Consider the following 26071-nt stretch of genomic DNA (forward strand, 5'->3'; position numbering starts at 1 on the left):
ATGTTATAAGGGTGAGCTGGGGGTGGGTAGGAAGATGGTGGGATGGGCACCCACCCTATTCATGTGGTCCTCTGCTGAAAACACCCTTTCCAGGACCATGTAAAATTCAGCCCTCTGTCTTCAACCCCCTTTTATATTGCTTTGGTATTTCTTAGGTTCCCCCGAAAGCGTGGCGCAGAGGTCGATATCCATAATTGTTGCAGGTTAAGGTTGGGTATAGAAAAGAGGTGGGATGGAGCATTTCTGATGGCTCCATCTCATTCTCCTTTGTTTCACCAGAATACCAGCTGAAACAATTGGAATTAAGCCTTTTACCAGGGCCCTCCTCGTAATAGAGGCAAACAGCCCAGAGAAGACTCGATTGTGAATAAAGTGCAAACATTGTCTTTTAGCTTTTCCATCGAATTCCTGGACAGAAGACCTAGTTGTGGATCTTTTTGTGGGAATTAACTTTTGTTATTTTTTCTTGCCGTTTCTTTATCGGCTTAAGGGAATAGTTAAAGTTCTTGCAATTTTTGGCATCCTTTAATTTAAACCCAGTATAATCAGTGCAATATTTAAAATTTGCACTGATTATAACTTTTTTGCCTTTCAGGATAGTTAAGCAATTATGCTGTTGATAGTTAGCGCACCAATTCATGAGGGGTAAGTGATTTTAGAAGAAATTATCCTAGAAATGGGACCTCATTGCGTCAAGTTTTTAGCATATAAAATGGACACAAGAATCACCAATTTTGCAACCCACCATCCTGAACCATAAGGGGTATGAAAGGGGTCCAATTTGACATTAGTTTGGACCTTTTCAGACAGCCAGCTTGGCCACCTAAAACAGACATAAGAATGCAAGAACAAACCAACAAGTCTGGCACAATCTGGGGGAGAGAAACAGAACTAATGTTTCAGTTGTGACCTTGCACCATTACTTTGCTTTTCACTGAAAAATGGCGGTTGTCACCATGCATATGCTAATGAAGGGCCTAATGTATGTTTAGATATCTAACTAAATATCTTTAGAAGAATGTGAGGGATCTAATTGAAAAGTATAAAATTCTGACATGGCTGGACAAACTGGATGTAGGGATGTTATTTCCTTTGGCTGGAAGGTCTAAAACAAGGGGTCACAGTCTCAGGATACAGTGTAGGCCATGTAGGACTGAGATGAGGAGAAACCTGTGGACTTCTTTACCACAGAATGCTGTGGAGGAAAAGTCATTGAATATATTTAAGAAGGAAATAGATTTCTGGATTCTCATTGCGTCAAAGGGTATAGGGAGAGTGCTGGAGTGTGGTATTGAGATAGAGGATCAGCCATGATCATGTTAAATGGTGGAGCAGGCTCAAAGGGCCTACTCCTGCACTGTTTTCTGTGTTTCTATGGGCGGGGTTTTCTGCTTGCCTCCACAGCGTATTTTGTGGAGGCAGCCTGATATTGGCTGGTGGTGTGATCTTCTGATCCTGTCGCTTTCAACGTGGTTTGCCCACAGCGGGGGTTCACTGTCAGGAGGACTGGCAAATCCCACCGCCGAGAAGGGCTGGGAAAGTCCGGCCTACCTTTCTAAATTGTGAGGAGAGTACGTCCATAAGACCCGAAGTCCCATTTTGAGCCAGCTGGTTTGGGTTCCTGGTTACATTGCGGCTCATATCTGGGTAAATTTCTATTCCATTGAGAAAATGTGGGTGGGTGATAAACAATAATTGGAAACAGTATATAGTTTAGCAACCCAAGCACGCAGATAAAGAATAAGTTGCAATCACTGCTGAATTCTGAACTTTTTCGCAAAGAAGAAAATTGTAAAGAGGGTTGTGTAAAACAAATTATTCTCTCAGCATTAACATTTAATCTTTGTGGAAATGTTTTATTGCTGAAACTCAGAATTCATATTTACTTTCACTCAAATCTCTTTCAACAAATATTCAAAATAGTATGAAAAATGGCGTGGAAAATTTAAGAATAATTTTTAACTGATATAAATCAGATTGCTTTTATCTCGTATTATACAAAACCACATATCCCATGTGTATAAAGAGTATTAATAAAACATTTGCTTCTAATATTGCTGGTAGAAACTCATATGTTTTTACTGTTCTATAGCCAGATATATGTCCAACAGCAAAAATCTGTAAATATGAAAATAAATTATTCAAACATTTGCATGGGAACATTCATATGTCGTAGTTATGGTAATCACGATCTAGTTAATTATTTATGTAAGGAAGGCACTTTGTAGATAATACATTTTTATTCTATTTATATTCATATTTTAATTTGTTGTTCTTAATTGATACATTTCTATGTTTCTTCTTCATCACAATTTCTATTTTATAATTCCCTTTATGAACTCCTCTGATTCTTCAAGACCTTTATTAATTACTAAAGGTAGATGGTTCAGGTTGGAGACCCCTGCGTATCTAATATTGACACCAATACAGTATCAAACTATTGGGACATTTAATTGTACTCCGGCAAGATGGATAACATCGGTTTCTTTCTCCACTGGTCGCCCTGATGGAAATTAGATGGTAAATCAGTCATAATCTGAGGTAAAGGCAGAACTACATTCAATAGTTCTGAAAACGAACACACGGGTTGCAATGCACAATGAGCTAGTGCCCATTCAATGTGATGCAGGCAATAAGCTACCTTAATGCTGTTTGTTGACCAACATGATTGCTGCACACAGCCAACTTCAACTGTGCTGTAGAACAGCTGCTAGCCTCAGCAATGGGCCAAAAATCATCCACAACTGTAGGCTAGCATTGTTGAAAGCTGGCCTGTACTACTTAAAGCTATATTGTACCTCTTAAAGGGAACGTGTGTTGCGGCTGGAGCAGTTCGTGGAAGTCATTCTCCAACTGATTCTGGCCTGGGAAAGACAGAAGATTGGCAAAAGATGGGAGAGAATAAGTTTCACGGTCTCTGTAGATCACGGAGTATGTCAAAGTAGGAGAGATGTCCTGTATCAACAGGGGATGAGGAGGCACTCCAGATGCATGCATAAAAGAAAATGGGATCTGGTCATTGAGGAAGTCAATGACATGAGCCAAGCCCATGAGGACTGAGTGCAGTGCCGCAAAGTTCAGTGGCCTCACAAGAATGATCAAGGACAACCAATACATCTTCAAATTCTATAACCCATCAACTACGTGTAGCACAATCAATTACTCATGAGACGAGAAGAGATGAAGTCAATCGAAGGCTTTATTAAGCAGACTTGTTCCCCAGAAGCTCAGTTACAGAATGCGGCTGCTGGGAGAACCCGGGTTCTTATACTCCGCCTTACTGGGTGGAGCCAGCAGGCGGCAGATCCAATCAGGACCCAGTGTCTGTCTACCAATAGCCTCTCGGCATCACAGGGTACCGTACTACCCCTAATACATACCACCACACTATGCAAATCATCTCAAACTGCTCAATGCACAACACTCCCATTACCCACCTCCCAACAGTCCCACAAGATTATACCTGAATCTCATGTGCTGCACCTCAGCCTCACATGCTTAGCACTGCTGCAAGCCAGATCTCACAGCTTGCACATATTCCAACAACTCAAAGCACGGCAGACGGTCAACTAAACAGGATTGCACAACACCTTCCTCTTGTAAAAAAAAGCAAAACACTGTAGATGCCAGAAATCTGAAATTAAACTGGAAAATGCTGGAAATCCTCAGCTGGTCTCGTAGCATGTGTAAAAGAGAAACTGAGTTAACATTTTGTGTCTGTGACTTTCGTCAGAATATCTTGGCATACAATCAGAGGCAACAGGACGGGCAGCACGGTAGCATTGTGGAGAGCACAATTGCTTCACAGCTCCAGGGTCCCAGGTTCAATTCCGGCTTGGGTCACTGTCTGTGCGGAGTCTGCACATCCTCCCCGTGTTTGCGTGGGTTTCCTCCGGGTGCTCCGGTTTCCTCCCACAGTCCAAAGATGTGCAGGTTAGGTGGATTGGCCATGATAAATTGCTCTTAGTGTCCAAAATTGCCCTTAGTGTTGGATGGGGTTATGGGGATAGGGTGGGGGTGTTGACGTTGGGTAGGGTGCTCTTTCCAAGAGCCGGTGCAGACTTGACGGGCCGAATGGCCTCCTTCTGCATTGTAAATTCTATGATCTAGGAGCTGACCAGAGGTGGACAGGTGGGCGTGCAAATCCTCACTCCAGTAGACAAAGTTGTGCTGGGCATTATTTGGATATTGATTTTTAACATTGTGCTCAGCTCAGTGCTAAAACAGGCAAAGAAGATAGTTTTCTCTAGCCTCTTTCTTACATCTCACTTCCCCCTCATCCTAAAATTGCTCCTGATTTACAAGCTGCACGTAGTGTAAGCATGCATCTTGTTACCATCTGGGAGGACGCTTGTCAGGACTTGCCCCTTTCTTTCCCATTCCTCAATTGATCATAACAAGGGTTTTTGTTTCTTATTTATAAGAATAGAGGTATTAAGTTAATGGGCGGAATTTTATCATTTTTTTAACTAAAGGTGCAATTCAGCCAGTGCATTAGGCCTGCCAATCCAGGGAGAGCCCCAAATTGGGCTTCAGGCCGGGCACCATGACCGAGTGTGAGTCACCCAACTTGCTATGCCCAGTGTGATCTGGATCACGCGCTCGCTGCGCATGATCGAGATAATGATATTTAAATGAACCATTGGGTTGACACTGCCAGGGTGCCAGGCTGTCAGTGCCAGGTGGGCCTGGGTGCCAGGTTGGCACCATCAAGGATCGGGGCCTGGGGGGGGGTCATGTACACGAGGTGGGGTCTGAAGGGGGCTATGAAGGGGCTGCAGAAAGATTAAGGAAGGTGAAGGGGGGGGGGGGGTGTCCTGAAAGCAGGGAGTGTAGAGATTGGGGCAGCATTTCAAAATGGCGCCCTGAACTGTGAGGATCCAGTCCTGCTGATGCGTTCAGCTCCCCAATGTCGGAAACATTTCAAATGTGGCCACGGCAGGGAGAAAAGCCCCAAAAAACTGCTCTGTATCATTGAATAGTGGTCTCCATCTCGGCATTGCAGCCATCGCGAAACAATCCACCAAACGTGCCTGAGATCGCTCTTTGACATTTTTTCGGTGAATCGTGCCCTAAGTGTCACTCAGGTGGGAAATGTGGTGTTTAATCCATTGGCTCCACTGCTGGCTTTTTCCACCATATTTATTGACATTTAAACCAACAGCTATCCTGGAGATAGATCACATGATGTCACGACTGTTCTGAATGAGCTTGCCCCGCGAGCAACCTTGGTTTCTAAGAACAAATAACAAAAAACAATACAGCACAGGAACAGGCCCTTCGGCCCTGCAAGTCTGTACCGGTCATGTTACCAACCTTGACCAAAACCCTCAGCACTTCTTTGTGCCATATCCCTCTAAGAGATCAGGATGCCTTTTTTAAAGGGTTCCCCGATCAAAAATAAATACAAAAGGACCCCCCCTTCCCCCGATACACATGGGAACCCCATCCCGACAGGCACTGGAATATTCCCTGGGGGACCCCCCAAGATACATCCCCAATGGAAGGCCCCCTCAGCAGTGCCCCCGGCAGTCCCCCTGGGGGCTGGACGTATCTGTGCGCCCCAGCGGGCTCTCTTCGCCAGATCCTCATTCATCAGAATCTGTTGTAAACCCCGCCGACTTGGTTGTCTTTCCCGCCTGCTGAAAACTGGGGCGGAGAGCCTGGCCAATGTCTGTGCTGAAACATTTATGTGCTGATTGCACAGAAGCCGTTCTGAAAAGCTTTCTTGCATCGAAAAGGGCTTTTTATTGAGCCTAAAATCAGTCCAGGTAAAGATACAAAGATAGTTGAAATGGCAAACTCACATCCTGACATTCACAACACACACACATTCACACACACACACATGCACACACTCATACACTTTCACACACAACACACACCCACCACACACCAAAACAGCCAAGCAGGCAAAATGACAAGTTCGACAGCAGGAGGTTACTGTTTGGCCAAATTAAAATTCACTGATAAAAGGCAGAAAAATAGAGGGGGCGATTCTCCGAGCCCCGCGCCGGGCCGGCGAATTGCCGCAACCGCGCCACAACGCCGGCACGTGATTCTCCGAGGAACAGGGGGCAGGGGGGCTCCTTCACCGGGGGGCGGGGCCTCCGATGGGGTCTGGCCAGTGATCGGGGCCAACCGCTCGGCGGGCCGGCCAACCCCCCCCCCCCCCCCCCCCCCCACCGCCGCGCCTACTTTCTGGCACGGCCGGTCCCTGAACACCGACGCCATGTTGAGTCGGGGCCGGCGCGCTAAAGAAGTCCCCCACGCATGCGCAGGTTGGCGCGGCCCAACTGTGTATACGCGAGTTGGCGCGGCGCCCATTTTGCGCTGCAAAAGGAGTCTGGAGCGGCGTGAACCGCTCCAGCGCCGTGCTGGCCCGTAGGGTGTGTGGGGGCAGTTGGGAATGATGGGGGTGGGGGGGGGGAGTGATCAGGGGATGAGCCATGGGGGTCACGGTGAACCCCCATGGGACTGGGAAATTCAGGCACAGATCGCCATTTCCGCGGCCTGTAAGGCAATCATCTTGCTGCGCATCCTACTGACCGCATTATGTGCCTGTGGTTGCGCAGAGTGACACCGGCCGTAAGAGTAACCCCACCCCCCACCTGCCACCCCACCATCCCTGCACATCACCCCCCCCTCCATCCCACCAAACCCCCCAAACAGCCACAACTCAAGGGCAATGCCCACAGTAGCCCATACAGTACGGTGTTGGATGGGGGCCGTGGAGTGTACTGTTGGCATGGGTAGGACCAGCCACCCGTACCCCTGTCAGCAGGACGGCCGCTAGGGCCAGAGGCCCCCACGGTGGCGGGCACCAATGGGGCCGCGGGTGCCATACAGCAACCAGGGGCGTGATTGAACGGTGCATCAGCATCCTGAAGATGTGGTTCAGGTGCCTGATCCGCTCTAGAGGGGCCGCCTGATATAGCAGTAGGAGGGTCTCTCATATCGTGTGGCCTGCCGTGTCCTCCACAACATCGTGCAGCAGAGGGGCGATGTGCTGGAGGAGGAGGATGAACAGCAGGCCTTGTCCAACAAGGAGGATGCGAGGGAGGGTGAGGATGGGCAGGATATGGGCCCCGGGCAGGCACAGGAGGCCGCACAACATGTGTGCCTGAGCCGGTGCGCAAGGGACGCTCTAATCACCTCCAGGTTCGCTGACTAGGGGGCCTGGCCAGTGGCACAGGCATCCTGTCCCAACCCCACCCCCTCCACGGCCAACCACCCACTTCCCAGCCCAACCCCCTACACTACCACCCCCCCCCACCTTGCAATCTCTTCTGTGATTCCTACCTGCTTCACAATGGGGTGCGGGCCCTGGGTTGGCATCAACAGCAGGTCTGGTCCATGGGATGGAGGATGATGACAACCTGCTCTGCGATGAGCATTGGTGCTCTGCATTGTTTTACGACATCTGACTCCACCATTCCCCTGGGTGATCCCTGCAAGCCAACTGGCCATCCCATCACACGGTTCCATTAAATCACTGAGGTTTTGGAGTTGGGCCATGGGGGAAGGTGAGGGGTATGTGGTGGAGAGGGATGGGTAGGGCACCGGAGCAGTAAACACTGGCTAAACTGTGGTCCCTGGTCCAAGGCCACTGCCAACGTCCGCCCATCTCTCACCCCACCCCCAGCATCCCCTCTGCAGCCACCCTGGTCCAGGCCATTCCTGACACTCTTCTGACAGAGCATTGTGAACAGGTATTTATTGTGAAACGGTGAACATTTTTGTACAGGTTTGTGCCCTAGCCCCTAACGCTACACTATGTGCTGAAACCATGGCAACTTAACTGCCTTTCTGGCCTTACGGGCACTAACGCTACTTCCAGGTAGATCCCCAGGCGGTGCAGCAGGAGTGGGACCCAGGTGTATGCGATTCCTGCTCTGTGACCTGCGTCCCCTTTGGCCGCCTTCCTCTGGAGTGACCGGGTCTGGAAGGGCCTGACTGCTGCTCAGGTGTCCAGGTGACATGGTGCCACCAGGTTCTGCCCGCTGCCCTTTAGATACGCCAGGATCAGGAGGGGCGGGCTATCTGAGGTGCTGTGGTGTTCCAGCACCACCCTTACAGGAGTCACCGGCATGGGCCCCTCACCTACTCCTCACTCAGGGTGCCCAATGGCCCCCAGGCTACTCTTTGGGATGGAAGTGTGAGCGGAGCTGACACCTGAGGCTTCTCCACCACCTGGTCCGCTTTGGTCTCAACCAGGGTCTCAATGCCCACTATCAATGTGACCGCCCTTTCCTGAAGCCTGCAACCCATCTGAACCGCAGTTAATCCCTGGGGTCGTGCCGCCCTCCGATCGTCCGCCCCCTTGGGGGTTCCTACCTCCACCTGATGTACCGCAGCAGGTGTGTGGTGCCCCAGGAGCTTCTTCACTGAAATGCCCAATTGAGGTGAGTGTCTCTAGGACGGTGTTGGAGACAGCTGCGATGGGAAGTCAGTGTCGTTCCCGGACTGGTGCTCCGGGATGTCGCGGGCTATGGTTCGAGGACTCTTGTCACTGTGCATTGCCTCTTCCTCACTGCTTTTCGCTTGGACTTGAGGTCGGGGGAGGGGGTCACCAGAAAGGCCCGCCTCGTCGTAAGGTGAGCCTGCAAGACACAAGATATGATGCATGATTGGATCATGCGTTGGGGTGGTGGTGTGGGGGTGGTGGGTGGTGCTGTGGGCAATGTGGGTGGTGTGGGGTGGTGGCATGGGGAACCGCAGCTCAGCGGGGTCTCATTTGCTCGTCCGATGCCAACCTCCGCCAACCACCAGCAATGGGATCTCCACCCTGCTCTGATTTTGCAGTTGTGACTGCGGAGGTGGCAGGTTTCAGTGAGGGTGCTCTTATTGAAGTGGAGACATCTCGCACACTGTTCATGGCTGAGGTGCGTGTGAGAAATTTGTTTCTTGAACTCCCTGGTAGCGTTTTGAAAGTACTGGCTATATGCTTCAAATACAGTATCCTTCAAGGCAATGGACAAAGAACTTGAAAGTGGGATTGGGCTAGACAGATCGTTTTTGGTCAGCACAACCACAATGGACTAAAGACCTTCTTCTGTGTCATAAATTTCTAGGATTATACAATTTCTTATTTCCTTCTGCTCGTGCATCGAGCCAATGTTAACAGTGATTGACACTGTGATCCACCTGCTTTACATATTTGAGTTGGGGGCTCCCTGCATGTGTGCACCAGCACCTTCACCAACATGGCATCCATCACACAGCTTGGATGTCATTTTGGATCTCATACACCACCCATAGTAGCCAAACAATGGGCTCTTATTTTTTTTAATACAATATACATTTTTTTCACTGTGTAACTCACCTGTTTGATTGGAAATCTGAAACTTCAACCTTCAACTTAAATTGGATTCTTTTAGCACTTCTACCTTCCAAAATGTTCACTCTGTTTTAAAAGCTGCAATGTTACACAGACATCTCCCAAAGGGAAAATACTAAATTCGTTCTTGCCATGTCAACCACTACCCAGAGGGTTATCATGAGGGAACAGACATTTTGCATACCATTGGAGGTTAAGCAATGAATAACCTTAACTGCCAACACCTGTACATTTGACCTAATGTCGTATTGCTCCAAACTTTACAGAAAATATCTCAGGAAATTAAAACTCCTTCCTAAATCTTTTACAACAAGGTCACTGAAGCAAAGTAAACATAAAAAATAAAGTAATACCCATTTTACCATGTTTCCAGAACTTTCCTTTGACTCTTAAGGATAAGTAAAGTTTTGTGTGTTCTACACTGTTTTAGCTCCGATGGAATATCACATCCCTTTCATGGTGAACTGTGCAGTCTTCTCATTTCTCTCTGAAATTTTAATCCTTCTATTTTCGAGCCTGCTTCCTTACTCTGTATGGTGCAGTTGTTTACATCATGGTTACAGAAATGTGGGCCCTGTATACCCATCTGCTAACTTCAAAAATCAATTAAGGTTTGAATGGCATAAAGCATAACTAAATTCTCTCATTGTCTCCGTGTTTCAGTCGTGGAAGCAATCCTGCCTTTTTACTCTTTTTTTTCCAACAGACTGACTGGCAGTGAGGTGTTTCCTTTCAGGTCAGTTTGCCATTTGCGTATAGATGCATCCATGCCTCATAAATTATTTGTTTTCAAAATGGCCATCTTGTTGTCTGACTGTTACATAATTGCAAAATGCCCTTCTAAATAAAAGTACTTTGATTGATTTCATTCAACAATGAAGTCTCAGGTCTAAAATCTCTCCAGATTCTCTGCCCTATCCCATTCATTGGGCGGAATTTAATGGTCCCACCCTCCAGCGGGATTCCCCGGCGCCGTCGAAGTCGATGGGCTTTTGAACAGCTCGCAGCATTTTCCGGCCTCACCCCCACTGCGCCGGAACCGTTAAATTCCACCCGTTGTTTCTGATTGACCCTCCAGCCCCGGTTTGGAGACATCCATATGTCGGGCAGCTGCAATTTAATCCAAACAATAAGGATCGTTAGGCTGATCTGAACTACTGACATCTTTGAATTCAGATCACTTTTACCGGCATAACATGCCGCTGCTGGCAGTGAAAAGAATCCTCTTGTTCTCTCTGACACCGTAGAGCATCTCACCAATGCAGGTAGTTCTCCCTCTTCTCACACAGCAAAAGATGACAATTCCAAGAGACTATGGGGAAATCACCAAAGCTATTCAATAGAGTTGGAACATATAAGTTACATTATAACACTTGATGCGAGCTTTCTCCACAGATGGGGGACAGCATGGAGAGAGAGTACTATTTATCTTTGAAGTTTCATTTTTCAATCATTCTCATGACTACTTTTGGGGGCCGAGAAGCTGGTTTATATCATTTTGTTTTTCTCTCTATGCTTTGTGTCTGAAAATCACTTCAGAAAATTGCATTTTAAGGTGTAATGTAGCAGATCGGAAAGGAATTCAGGTTGATGGCAAGAACATTTCCATATAGCACTTGGGAATTGTTGTACTTTCAGATTGTTGTACTTTGCTGCTGGTGTTAATGCATTGTAAATAACAGTTACACTCAACAAATAAGGTCAAGAGTAAGATTCAACAACGTGAGGAGAGCTGCCAAGGAGGACATTGCATTCATCCAGCAAATAAAAATAAAAAGAAGAGTATATCCAGTTAATCTCCAGCACCGTCCCTTCCAGTTCATGGATAGGGATTTGGGGATGGGAGGTGGATGCTCTGCCTTTGTCACGTTCTTCCCATTGCTAGTCCAGCTTCCAGTTCCTATATAATGCTATTGCTTTACAATGAAAGGCTGAATGCTACATGAAAAAATTGCTGATCTGGTAAAAGAATGACTGCAGCACTGTCAAATTCTACTTGCATTGCACATCACTGTATTTATCCCCAGAGTAAATCAACAGTGCAAGTTAAGACCTGCAGCGAAAAGGATATGAGGCAACTGATCAGCATTGATAAACTGGTTTAATCCCTAAAGCAGCAAATCAACTGCTGTGGTGCAAACTTATACCACAACAACCACTGGAATAACAAATGTACATCTGGGTCAGCTAAAATGACTGCACCAAGATGACTGAACCTTGGACACTATCCTGAAAAAATCCTGCAGCAACGTCCAGGGGCTGAGATAATTGGCCTCCAAAAACCACTCTGCTGGGTATGGCTCCAAGTAGTGGAGAGTTTCTCTCGATTGCCATTGACTTCAATTTTATATGGGCTATTTGGTGTCACACTCAGTCAAATGCTGCCTTGATGTCAAAGGCAGTCACTTCCCTTTGCCTTTGGGATTCAACTCTTTGTTCATGTTTGGACAGAGGCTGGAATGAGTTCCAGTGCCAAATGGTCCTGGGGGAACCCAAACTGAGCATCAGTGAGTACGTTATTAGTGAATAAGTTCAGGCGGGAAATGGAGAGGACCTCATTGGCACAAATATCTTACATTGTACTTCACTTATATCATGCTATCGGTTATATTGTTTTTAATAGTAAAGGGCCAATTTATCTGAGTTTGCACAAGGAGCAGAGCGTATAAGAATCACCAATCAGAGAATCAGGACTATAGCATTGTCAGCCACATTCCATTTTAATCTAGTTTCTTTCCTGAGAATGTGGCATGATGGCATATTGTTAATCACGTATAATGTGAAGTGAAGGAGGGGTGGGAGTAGTTGGTGGTATTGTCATGTGAGAGTCCCTTTAAGAAAAGTGTGTTTTATCAAATGGCTGCAGTGATGTCATTGTGCGGGTGGAGCTGGAATGTGATTCTGCTTTTTACTTTCGTTTTGAGCTGGAAGCTCTTTTTGGCTCTGTTTTTAGTTTTGCTTTCAGTTGGGGAGCTGCATTCAAACCAAACAGATGTATACTGGTTTCCCTCTCTCTTTGTTAAACAAGGTGTTTAGATACAACCAGGCCCGTCAGGGTACACGGTGGCCCGAATGGCACTGCGAACTCTGCCCCTGCATATTACTTGCCAGCCCCGCACCCCTGGCCCCGCCGGTGCATGGCACTGTGGGACCCTCTGGCCCTGGCACCCATACCTGCTGCCAGGGGTAATGTCGGCTGGCGGCCCTTGCCAACAGTACGATCCATGGCCCCAGTCCGGCATCCCCATGTAGGGGCTACTGTGGGCATTACCCTTGGGTGGGCCACATGGTGCCCTGCTGGTGGGTGGCGGCTGGTTGGGGTTGTGGTATGACAGAAAGTGGGGTGAGGGAGTGAGGGCTGGGATGAAGGGTGGGGGCTGGGGTATGTGGTTGGTGGGATGGGGGCACCCATATGGCTGGTAGCACTCTGCAGAACCAGGGGCCAAGGTGGGTGGTCAGTGGGGTGCGCTGCAAGGTGGCTGCCTTTCAAACCACGGCAATGGATGGCCGTGCCTAGACACCGCCCCAATTCCATGGGGGAAGGGGGCACCCCGGCCCCACAGTCCGTCCCCGTCACCCTCCCCCCAGCCCTGGCAGAGGAGCCCTCCCATACAGCCAGCACTGCCAGTGTCAGGACCAGCAACCTACGGTCGCGCCTCTGTGTGTCCTACCTCCTCTCTCTCCCTCATCAGCCACGGCGCCTGTTTCTCGAGTTTTAAAAGCACAAGTGAACCTTGCCTCCGGAAATTCCCCCAGTGCAGGCGGAGAATCGCGGATCCCAGGAAAATACTGGGTCAGGCCCGCTAATTATATGCGAACGCCGTTTACTGTACTTGTGGAGTAGAACGTATTGACACTGCTGCCGAGGCACTGAAGAATTGTGATGAGCATGAACCCGGCACCTGCCGCGATTTTGCCGTCAAAATCGATTCTCCGCCCAACCGCCTTTCCTGATTTCGGCGTCGGCCGAAGGAGAATCCCGCCCCATGCCTTTGGTCGCACAAATTCTGGACTGCTGACGTGACAGTGCACAAATCTCTTTTAATGCTTCATTCTCACTAGACTCTTGGTTAGCCACTAATTCCAGAAGGTTTTTGTGTCTTTTACGATAAAGAGAGATGCAAAGTATGTGTTTATAATCTCTGCCATTTCCTATTTCTCCATTAAAATTTCCCCAATATCTGCCTGCAATGGGCCCATGCTTACCTTCAGGAATTTCCCCTTTATATAACTACTGTAAAGAAATATAATTATTTCCAATCCCTTGGTCTTCATTTGTTGAACGTTCAAAAAAATCCAATGTTGTATTTAACTTGCTTTTTTGGCAACATTTTTAGCCTCTTCCTTTCATCTAGTAGTATCTTGATCATTTGTTAGTGTGGTAAGACCACCTTTCCTGTGGGTATTTGTTGCAAATTATTAATTAATTATTTAAACATTTGCCCTTGCATGTCTATCATCATAAACCCGAAAGTAGTTGCCTGAACTACCTTAGCCAACTCGCCTCTCACATCTTAAGACCATAAGACCATGAGACAAAAGAGCAGAATTAGATCATTCGGCCCATCGAGCCTACTCCGCCAGTCAATCATGGCTGATATGTTTCTCATCCCTATTCTCCTGCTTCTCCCCATTACCCCGATCCCCTTATTAATCAAGAACCTATCTATGTCTTGTCATGATATTCAAACATACATCATAACACATACATAATGATAGACAGACCAACGAGCACACATAACACGACAGCCGATCACAGACAAGAGCAGACACAATATAAGACAAGAAACACGATACCTCCTGGCGAGTCCATCTGGAGACAGCACAGGGCCAGGACCTCATTAGCAAGACACTCACACGGTCACAACGTGCTGAGTACCAAGTCAGATGTGTAAATAGCTAGTTGGAATAAAACTGCGTTGTACCAATCGCAACCGTGTTGGTTCGTCTGTACCTCAGAGCACCCAACACCTCATGGTACCAGTGAGTGAATCGATACCTACCGGCAAATCTACCATCCTGAGCCATGGACACCTGCAACAAACCGCAGCCGTTACAAGTCACTGGGAACCTGGGCACAAATTTGAATCTCTTCAAGCAGCGATTCGAACTGTTCATGCAAGCCAATGAAAAACAGGGCGCCTCGGACGAAACAAAGATTGCCATGCTCCTCACTACCGCAGGTCAGCACGCCATCGATGTATACAACACCTTGGTGTTCGCGGAAGGCGAGAACAAATCTAAGTATGACATGGTCCTCCTCAAGCTCGAAAAGCACTTCAACGTTGAGGTCAATGAAAGCTTTGAGAGGTATGTCTTTCAGCAGCGCCTGCAAGGTAAGGATGAGCTCTTTCAGTCCTTCCTGACGCACCTCCGCATACTCGCGCAGTCCTGCGGTTACGACACCACCTCAGAGTCCATGATCCGGGACCAGATCGTATTTGGCGTTGCCTCCAGTGGCCTACGCCAGCAGCTTCTAAAAAGTAAAGGACTGACCTTAGCATCTGCAGTTGAAGCCTGTGTCCTGCATGAAAATGCGACCAGCCGCTATGCCCAATTTCAGGCGACCGAATCGGCACGGAGGGGGTCCCACGCGATCGAATCGGCAAGCCAGGCCGCCCATGATGCCGAACGCATCCAGGCAATCGAGTTTCTCCCGGCCCGCGGCCCGGACGAGGGCGGCCGTTTCACCCGCTTTTTGAGGCCTCCCGCGTTTGTGCGCGCCAAAACCTACGGCAACACTGAGGGACGCACTGCGCAGGCGCGCCCGACGCAAGACCGAACTGCGCATGCGCAGTGGCGTAATGAACGCCATGATGTCATGACGTGCGGCAACTGTGGAGCTGCACATTTAAAAGGGCAATGTCCTGCAAAAACCCGACAATGCCTACGCTGTGGCAAGATGGGCCACTACGCTGCCTACTGTCGAGCGGCTCAACCTGTTGATCTTCCACATCTCCGACCACCTCGCAGGAACGTGCGGACCATTCAGCCTCCACATCACGACATCCAAACCGACGACACAGATGACCAAGACGCCTTCCGGGTTGCAGTCATTGATGCGACTCGGGTCAACACCTTCAATCCGGGCGATGAATGGAGTGCCACCCTAACGGTCAACCGATCGCCGATCACTTTCCGCCTGGACACTGGCGCCTCCGCCAACCTCATAGCATGGTCAGCCTTCTATGCCATGAAGGTCAGACCACCAATCCAGCCATCCCGGTGCAAGATGGTCGACTACAACGGGAACGTTATCCCGGCCATGGGATCCTGCCAGCTCCAGGTGACACACAAAACACACACGGCCACACTCTCATTCGAGATAGTTGACTCATCTAAGGACTCCCTGCTGGGCGCACAGGCATGTAAGGCTCTCCACCTTGTGCAACGAATCCTCTCTCTCTCTCCAGACGGCACGTCTGACTTCCCGGATGCAGAGTTCTCCGCACAGCTCCAATCGCTCCTCGCCCACAACCAGGAGGCATTCGAAGGCATGGGAACACTGCCATACACCTACCGAATTCGCCTCAAACCGGACGCCATCCCGGTCGTTCACGCACCTCGCAGGGTTCCTGCGCCACTTAAAGACCGCCTCAAGCAGCAGCTGCAGGATCTCCAGGACCAAGGGGTCCTATCCAGGGTCACGGAGCCCACGCCATGGGTCAGCTCCATGGTGTGTGTCAAGAAGCCCTCTGGCGAGCTCCGCATCTGTATAGACTCCAAAGACCTCAATAATAATATTATGAGGGAACATTATCCCATACCCAAATGGGAGGAGATCACCAGTGAAATGGCCCAGGCGAAGATATTCACGAAACTGGATGCTTCTAAAGGATTTTGGCAGATCCAACTGGACCCGTCCAGCCGAAAGCTATGTACCTTCAACACCCCTTTCAGCAGATTCTGCTACAACCGGATGCCATTTGGCATCATCTCGGCATCCGAGGTCTTCCATAGAATCATGGAGCAGATGATGGAAGGCATCGAAGGGGTGCGCGTATATGTGGACGATGTCATCATCTGGTCCACCACACCGCAGGAGCACATACATCGTCTCCAACCCGATTTTGCCCACATACGGGAAAACGGCCTGCGCCTCAACCGAGCCAAGTGCTCCTTTGGCCAGACCGAGTTGAGGTTCCTGGGGGACCATATCTCCCGGTCAGGGGTCCGTCCGGATGCAGACAAGGTGAGCGCCATCACAGCCATGCCGCAGCCGGCCGACAAGAAGGCTGTCCTACGCTTCCTTGGCATTGTCAACTTCCTGGGGAAGTTCATTCCCAACCTTGCCTCCCACACGACGGCTCTGCGCCACCTCGTCAGAAAATCCACAGAGTTCCAGTGGCAACACACACACCAGCTGGAATGGGAGGAGCTCAAACGCAAATTCACTACGGCACCAGTGTTGGCGTTTTTTGACACGTCTCGTGCCACCAAAATCTCAACTGATGCCAGCCAATCCGGCATTGGAGCAGTGCTCCTGCAGAGGGATGACACGGCATCATGGGCCCCAGTGGCCTGTGCATCGCGGGCCACGACCCCCACAGAGCAGCGCTACGCGCAAATCGAAAAAGAGTGCCTGGGCTTGCTAACCGGTTTCGACAAGTTCCACGATTACGTCTATGGTCTTCCACTGTTCACGGTCGAAACTGACCACCGCACCCTGGTCAGCATAATAAACAAGGACCTGAACGAGATGACCCCTCGCCTCCAGGAGGTACGACTTCCAACTGATCTACACTCCAGGGAAGGACCTCATCGTGGCGGATGCCCTATCCAGAGCAGTGAGCACGCCGCCAGATGCGGAGGGGTTCGTATGTCAGGTCGAGGCACAGGTGGCTTTGACAGCGGCAAATCTGCCGGCTGACGACTCCAGTCTGGCCCGTATCCGCCGAAAGACTGCGGCCGACCCCCTTCTGCAACGAGTGATGCGCCACATGACGGTAGGATGGCTCAAAGGGCAGTGCCCGCAGTTCTACAATGTACGAGACGACCTGGCCATCATTGATGGTGTCCTTCTGAAGCTGGACCGGATTGTGATTCCGCACAGCATGCGCCAGCTGGTTCCCGATCAACTACACGAAGGCCACTTGGGGGTCGAGAAGTGCAGACGGAGGGCCCGAGAGGCGGTATACTGGCCGGGCATCAGTGACGATATTGCCAACATGGTGCTCAACTGTACAACCTGCCAAAGGTTTCAGCTGGCGCAACCTCCTGAGGCGCTTCTGCCCCATGAGCTGGTGACGTCCCCCTGGGCGAAGGTGGGTGTCGACCTATTTCACGCGCTCAGCATGGACTATGTCATCATAGCTGACTGCTTCTCAAACTACCCAGAAGTCATACGCCTGCACGATTTGACGTCGTCTGCTGTCATCAGGGCCTGCAAAGACACCTTTGCTCGCCACGGCATTCCGATGACTGTCATGTCGGACAATGGGCCCTGTTTTGCCAGCCATGAATGGTCATCCTTTGCTGCTTCGTATGGCTTCACACACGTGACGTCCAGCCCTCTGCATCCCCAGTCCAATGGAAAGGCGGAGAAGGGCGTTCACATTGCCAAGCGGCTCCTCTGCAAGGCTGCTGCTGCCGGGTCGGACTTCTACCTCGCCCTGCTGGCTTATCGCTCGGCCCCACTAGCCACTGGTCTCTCACCAGCACAGCTGCTGATGGGTCGCGCCCTCAGAACCACTGTGCCTTCCATCCTGGCACCAACAATAGACCATGCTCCGGTACTGCATAGGATGCAACTGCAGCACGTTCACCAGAAGAGATCGTACGACATACGAGCAACTGATCTTCCCTCCCTGGCCCCTGGAGACAACGTCCGCATCCACCTACCAGAGGTGGCTGGTCAGCACCTGCCGAGGTTCTCCGACGCGTGGTTCCCCACTCGTTCCTGGTACGCATGCCTGATGGATCCGTGCACAGGCGCAATCGTCGGGCTCTTTGCCTACTTCCACGCTCGCAACGGGACCCTACACAGACGCAGTGTCCTCCACTGGTTCCTGATAGCGACTTCGTGGAGCTGCCATATACCATGCCCCTTCTGTCGCCGCCCATGGCCAGGCTCGCACCTCAGCCGGTGGTTCTCGACCCACCCTTGAGGCGGTCAACCCGAATTTGTCGCCCACCTACTAGACTGGACTTATGAGACTGTTCACACGTCAAACTTTAGCAACTACTGTTTTGTAACATGTCACTGTTTTATCGTTCCAGGCCTCGTTTGATCGGTCCAAATTTCAACGTTGTTCTTCTTTTGTTATGGTATAACCTCGTTAGCATGTCACACCTGACATCGCCCCTTGTATATAGTTAAGCCCCATGTACATGATGTAAATATTACGCACACACACCTTTAGCTGCACTCAGCACATATTTCTATTTATAACCACGTAGGCACATAATCTTGTAAAAAAGGGGGGATGTCATGATATTCAAACACACATCATAACACATACATAATGATAGACAGACCAACAGACTAATTAGCACACATAACACGACAGCCAATCACAGACAAGAGCAGACACAGTATAAGACAAGAAACACGACACCTCCTGGCCAGTCCATCTGGAGACAGCACAGGGCCAGGACCTCATTAGCAAGACACTCACACAGTCACCACGTGCTGAGTACCAAGTCAGATGTGTAAATAGTTAGTTGGAATAAAACTGCGTTGTACCAATCGCAACCGTGTTGGTTTGTCTGTACCTCAGAGCACCCAACACCTCATGTCTGTCTTTTAAAAAATATATATTTTATTGAAGCATTTGTAATTTTCACAATTTAACATGTTGACATTTCTAAAACAACCACGTGGGTTGATGCACAAAATGCCCCCTAAAATAACAACAAACAATAAACCACGTACTTCACTTCTCCCGCCCTATCCCCAATTACCCGTACACTAAATTCCCTGTCCTTATTTAACATTACCATGCCTCCTATTTTCCTCCCCCCCACCACCCCCACGCTTTTTCCCTTTCCCCCCTTACTGCTGACGTTCAGTTTCTGTTAAAGAAATCGATGAACGGCCGCCAATTCCGGGCGAATCCCTGTATTGATCCTCTTAAAGCAAACTTGATTTTCTCCAGACTGAGAAACTCTACCATATCGCTGACCCACACTCCTGACTTCGGGGGCTCCGATTCCCTCCATCTCAGCAAGATCCGTCTCCCGGCCACCAGGAAGGAGAAGGCCACAATATCGGCCTCCCTCCCCGCCCTTTGCCCCCGGATCTTCCGACACCCCAAATATTGCTTATTCTGGACTCGGAGTTACCCGACCTTCCAGGACTTCTGACATAACATCCACAAATCCCTGCCAGAATTCCCTCAGTTTCGGACATGCCCAAAACATATGAACATGGTTGGCCAGGCTACCCCCACACCGTCCACATCTGTCCACCACCTCCTCAAAGAACCTACTCATCCCGGCTACCGTTATGTGGGCCCTGTAGACTACCTTGAACTGAATCAAGCTGAGTCTAGCACAGGACGAGGATGCATTTTACCCTTTTCAAGGCTTTTTCACACAGTTCAATGTCCAGCTCCCCTCCCAACTCCTCTTCCCACTTCCTCTTCACCTCCTGATAGGGGCCCCTTCCCACTCTAAAAATTCCCTGTATATGTCCGAAACCGTCCCACCTCCAACTCCTGTTTTTGACAGCACTTTATCCTGTAGTCCCCTCAGAGGGAGGCGAGGAAAGCTTGGGACCTGTCTCCGTACAAAGTCCCGCACTTGAAGATACCGAAACCCGTTCCCTCCCGGCAAGTCAAACTCCTCCTCTAATGTCTCCAAGGTCGGGAAGCCCTCCTTGATGAATTGATCCCCAAACCTCTCAATCCCTGCCCGCTGCCATACCTTAAAGCCCCCATCCAGCCACACCGGGACAAACTGGTGATTGTCACACAGACACCCCCTCCAGTCTCATATGCTGCTTCCATTGCCCCCACACCCTCAGGGCTGCCACCACCACAGGACGTGTGGAGTACCGAGCCGGCGAGAACGGCACGGGCTCCGTCAGTAAAGCCTCCAGACTCGTAACTTTGCAAGATGCTGCCTCCATCCGCTCCCAGACCGACTCCTCCCCCACTACCCACTTCCTGACCATCGATATGTTGGCAGCCCAGTAATAGTTAATAAAGCTTGGGAGAGCCAATCCCCCTTCCCCGCGGGCCTGTTCCAGGAGTGCCCTCTTTACTCTCGGGGTTTTACCAGCCCATATAAACCTCGATATCGCCACATTAATACTTCTGAAAAAAGCCTTTGGGACAAAAGTCGGGAGACACTGAAAAAAGAAAAGCAGTCTTGGAAGGACCATCATCTTCACCGTCTGAACTCTATGTCTGTCTTAAAGACACTCAGTGATTTGCCCTCCACAGACTTCTGGTTTGCTTTGTTCAGGTTTAAAACCTTCATTTTGGACTTAATTAAATCACTTTCACATTCAAAGTCAAAAGTCAAGAGCAAGGGCAGCACAGTGGCATAGTGGTTAGCACTGATGCCTATGGCGCTGTGGACCCGAGTTCAAATCCTGGCCCTGGGTCACTGTCCATGTGGAGTTTGCACATTCTCCCTGTTTCTGCATCGTGTTCACCCCCACAATCCAAAGATGTGCAGAATAGGTGGATTGCCTATGCTAAATTGCCCTTTAATTGGGAAAAAACATAATTGGGCACTCTAAATTTTAAAAATAATAATAAGTTTTTAAAAAGGTCAAGAGCAGGAAAGATTTCATGTTACACTGTCAAATGTTTATCGCAACATCATTGACACAGATTGTCTGATCACATGTCTCTTGTTGCTGTTGTGAGATGTTGCTGTCGTTAAATCAGCTGCCGTATTTCCCTACATTACCACAGGTACTATGCTTCGAAATTACTTCATTGGATGAAAAATGTTTTGGAGTATCTAAGATTATGAATGTAGTGATCTCTATATGTGCATGTACACAAGGGGTTAATGTGTAATGATCACGAGAGGGCCAGACCAACAGGGGTATAAAAGGCAACCACATTGGGTCTCTGGCTCTCTCTTGGGAGTGCACTGTGACCAGGGCAATAGCAGGCTAGTTCAGATGGCTAGTGCAGTTATGTATAGTTACTGTAGTTAGATCTTGTTAACCTTATCACTAGTATCAAAGTTAAAATAAAGAACTCATGCAATTATTGTTATATTTACTCAATAAGCCTTTTGTTACTGCTGAATGAGTTTGAGTCTCCTTCATCGAGATTCAGAAGACCTCTTCATTAGCCAAGGATTGAGTAGCATATGTTACCTACCACACAGGTAAAAAAACATGGTACCAGGCGTATTGGCTTTAACAAAACTAGTTAGATTAGGTTAGACAAAAAGAGAAGAAAATTCAGACCGGATATTCAACTGTGGAAGACTTTGCAGAAAATGGGTCCTCAACGACTAACTATGGGACTCATTGGACCTCAAGGGCAGCTGGAAACAACCGGTAATTTAAGTTATAACTGGAAAAGATTTGAACAGATATTCCAAATATTTATCGCAGCTAATGATTTAAGCACGGTCTCTGGTGCTACGAAAATAGCACTGCTACTCTCAATAGGAGGGCATGAAGCTGGAGAAATCTATAATTGCTTTAATTACTTAGAAGGTGAAGACAATGCCAAAATAGAAGTAATACTCAAAAAGTTTGATGAACACTGTAAGCGTCAGTCTGGAGAGATACTGGAAAGATTTAACTCTTGTCATAAATGCCTGAGAAATGGAGGGCCCATCACTGATTTTATCACAAATCTCAAGTTAATAATATAAGGCTGTGATTATGCTGATTTCAGAGACACTAAGATAATGAATCAATTAAATTCTGGACTATCTGACAAAAATTTGTAGGAAGAACTTTCACACGATAAGTATCTAACTCTAGAAATCGCTATACAAAAATGCCTTGCTTATGAACAAAAACAAAATCAATACTGTGAGTCTTTACAAACACAGAATCAGTATCGAGAAAACAAAAGAGGTAAAAATGGCGCAAACACTCACCACAAGGCAGAGGCAGGATCTAACTCGATGCAACAGCGCTTTTTGATTGGCAGCCATCTTGAGCGAGAGCGTTCCGGCCAGTACGCACATGCACACTTCTCAAAAAGAAGTGAAACGGCAAAATATCCTCGAGAAGCCGCGCATGCGCAGTTGCGAAAAGAGCGCACAGTAAAGGAAACTCAAATTGCGCATTCACAATCGATTCCTATGCATGAGATCACAAGCGTCATGATGTCAGAGGACCCGGACCACGCCCACTTAGAAGGGAAATGTATGAAAATGAACAAAAAGACATTTAAAGCTGCAAAACCAAATTTTCTAACATCAAAAGACAGAACAATGCCCAAACTTACACCAACAGTTAAAAATAACCTCCACTGCACCCTGGCACAAGCAGTTTGCACCACCCAAAGAGGAGAGCACAGTGATTTGTTCATTGAAGAATACTACTCAGAAGATGATTTCTTTATTGGACATAGAAAGAACAATGTCAAATCCGAAACAAAAAGAGATGATGTGTTCATTGAAGACTACTGCTCAGACATGGATGAGTTATTTTGAATTGACGATCATTGCATCAGCATCACGGTTGAAATGCTCAACACGACTCTTCTCATGGTAGATGAATCCAATACCATGATGCCAAGGCAGATCGTCGATACATTGGATGTCAGCAATACCCAAGAAGAAGACAACGCCACAGAGAGAGCGATGAAAGACTCCACAGAGAGAGCAATGAAAGACTCCACAGAGAGAGCGACACAAGCCTCCACAAAGAGAGTGATGCAAGCCTCCACAGACAGCTCGGTGACAGACTCAAAAATGGAAGCAAGCAAACACTCCATAGTGAACGTAATACATGAACAAGACTATGAAGGTCTATCCACCTTATCTGTGCAACCAGCAGCAGACTATGAAAGTCTACCAAGCTCACGTGAACAACAAAAAGACTATGACAGTCTACCCAGCTTATTTGAGCCACCAGAACTCAGCTCATTTAACCAACAAGAAGACAGTCTACCCAGCTTATTTGGGCCACCAGAAGAAGACTATGAAAGTCTACCCAGTTCATTTAACCAACAAGAAGACACTGAATGTCTACCCACTGTATGCGAGACAAGTGACGAAGAAATCACAATTCCCACACAGGATGTGCAGCGAGACTGGCAGATCTCAGCTCGTCTGCACAGAATCACTCAACAATCAGAGGAGGGCTACTCATGAGTCCAGAGAGACCTCATCAATTGAAATCTTGAAGAGTTTGACTCCAGAAGAGGAGCACCAAGAATCCAGAGAGACCTCGTCAATGGAAATCTTAAAGATTTTGACTCCAGAAGAGAATCACCGAGAGTCCAAAGAGACCACGTCAATGGAAATCTTGAAGATTTTGACTCCAGAAGAGGAGCACAACAACCCACAACAAAATGAAATTGTGAATATTTTGAGCACCAAGACCCACGAGAGAATGAAATCGTGAAGATTTTGACTCCAGAAGAGGAGCACCAAGACCAACAAGAAAATGAAATCCAGAAAAGGAGCACCAAGAAACCAAAGGTGATTCAAATGAACCAGAAATAACTCCAGAAGAGGAGCACAAAGAAATCAATAATGATTCAAGTGAACCAGAAATGACTCTAGAAGATGAATCAAATCCACCACAAATGACTGATGTCACCAACATCAATGCAACATCAGATCATTCTCACAATTCTCAAGAAGAAACGCTCAATGTAACAGATACCACAACGGACACTGACACCAATAACTGTGACAATGACTCAAATCATCCACATGGAACACTCATTGAGCACAAGAAGAACAACAAACACCGCAAGACGCACAGCAGAAACAAGAACAACAAAGATAACAAGAAGCATAAAAGAAACAACAAGCACAAGAAAAATGACGAAAACAACAAAAACAGAAACAAGCATGACAAAAACAACAACAAGAACAACAGCAACAAGAACGACAACGAAAACAACGAACACAGAAACGACAGAAACAACAACAATGAAACAACGACCAGCACAACATGGTACAACTCTGCACATGAAGGACAATGCCACAGCACACTGCAAAACAATGACAAGACTACAAACATGCCAAGGCATGACAAAGAATCTCACAAATTCCCATCTGCTCCAGAACAAGCAGGCGCACCAGCTTTCAAGGCAGATGACACACTAGATCAATGCCGCAAACACAGGAAAAAGTCCAGGTCAAATGACAAAGATGACTTACAGAATCAACACCGCAAGCACAGAAAAAAGTCCAGGTCAGACAATGGTGTAACACAGAATCGCTCCCACAAGTTTAGAGGAAAAAAAAGAAAGTTTAAATCAGACAACAAAGTGATTCGACCATTCAAACACCTCATTATGACTTTAAAACATTTTTTTTAGAGTACCTAATTATTTATCTTCCAATTAAGGGGCAATTTAGTGTGGTCAATCTACCTAACCTGCACATCTTTGGGTTGTGGGGGTGAAACCAAGGCAGACATGGGGAGAATGTGAAAACTCCACACAGACAGTGACCCAGAGCCGGGATTCGAACCCGGGTCCTCAGCGCCACAGTCCCAATGTTATCCACTGTGCCATGCCGCCCTCACCTCATAATGACTTGATGGTCACTTAAACACAAGAACACTGACGACGTCCACAAAGAAATAACAACATCAACATCACCACTTCAACAACAGAAGACAAAAGCAACTCAACCGAACAAATTCATAAAGTTTGGACTCACAATTTTTAAAAATTAAGATTGGACTCATAAATATTAATTGGCTTTGTATAATCATCAAGATCAACACAACTTGTACATAACATCATTAGTCTACCTATTTCACGCAAGCGAAGAAACCTTAGAGACTAACTCATTGACAAACTGCATCCATTATGTTTGTTCAATTTTCTTTACAACATACAGAAAATATGTAACACAAAAAAAGGGGGACGTAGTGATCTCTATATGTGCATGTACACAAGGGGTTAATGTGTAATCAGTAGCACCACATGATCACTAGAGGGCCGGACCAACAGGGGTATAAAAGGTAACCACATTGGGCCTCTGGCTCTCTCGGGGGTGCACTGTGACCAGGGCAATAGCAGAGTAGTTCAGATGGCTAGTGGAGTTACATATAGTTACCGTAGTTAGATCTTGTTAACCTTATCACTAGTATCAAAGTTAAAGTAAAGAACTCATGCAATTATTGTTATAGTTACTCAATAAACCTTTTGTTACTACTGGATGAGTTTGAGTCTTCTTCATCTAGATTCAGAAGACCTCTGCATTAGCCAACGATTGAGTAGCACATGTTACCTCCCACACAGGTAACAAAACAATGAAGGTGCTAAATAATTGCCATTCCTTTCCTTTGCGAATTATCCCAATGTTATTGAATAAATTGGAGTATAAAGATATCGCCAATTAGTTGCCTCTGAATGTTTTGAACATGACGTGAAATTGACAAGTAAATCATTGGCAATGGACTATTAGCCCTTCTATTTCAAAGATTCATAAATGATATGTATGAGGGATAGATCCATTTGTAGATTTGTGCAGGACTTAAATTGAAGTGCATCATATATGGTCAGAGGGAATTTATATGATATTAAGTTTTTGTACGTTAGCCCGATCAGTTCTATCATCATAAATTAGTCTGAAGAAACCTTATTAAAAAGAGACACAATGCCGAGGTAA

Source organism: Scyliorhinus torazame, chromosome 9, assembly GCF_047496885.1.
Source record: "Scyliorhinus torazame isolate Kashiwa2021f chromosome 9, sScyTor2.1, whole genome shotgun sequence".
NCBI classification, from domain to species: Eukaryota; Metazoa; Chordata; class Chondrichthyes; order Carcharhiniformes; family Scyliorhinidae; genus Scyliorhinus; species Scyliorhinus torazame.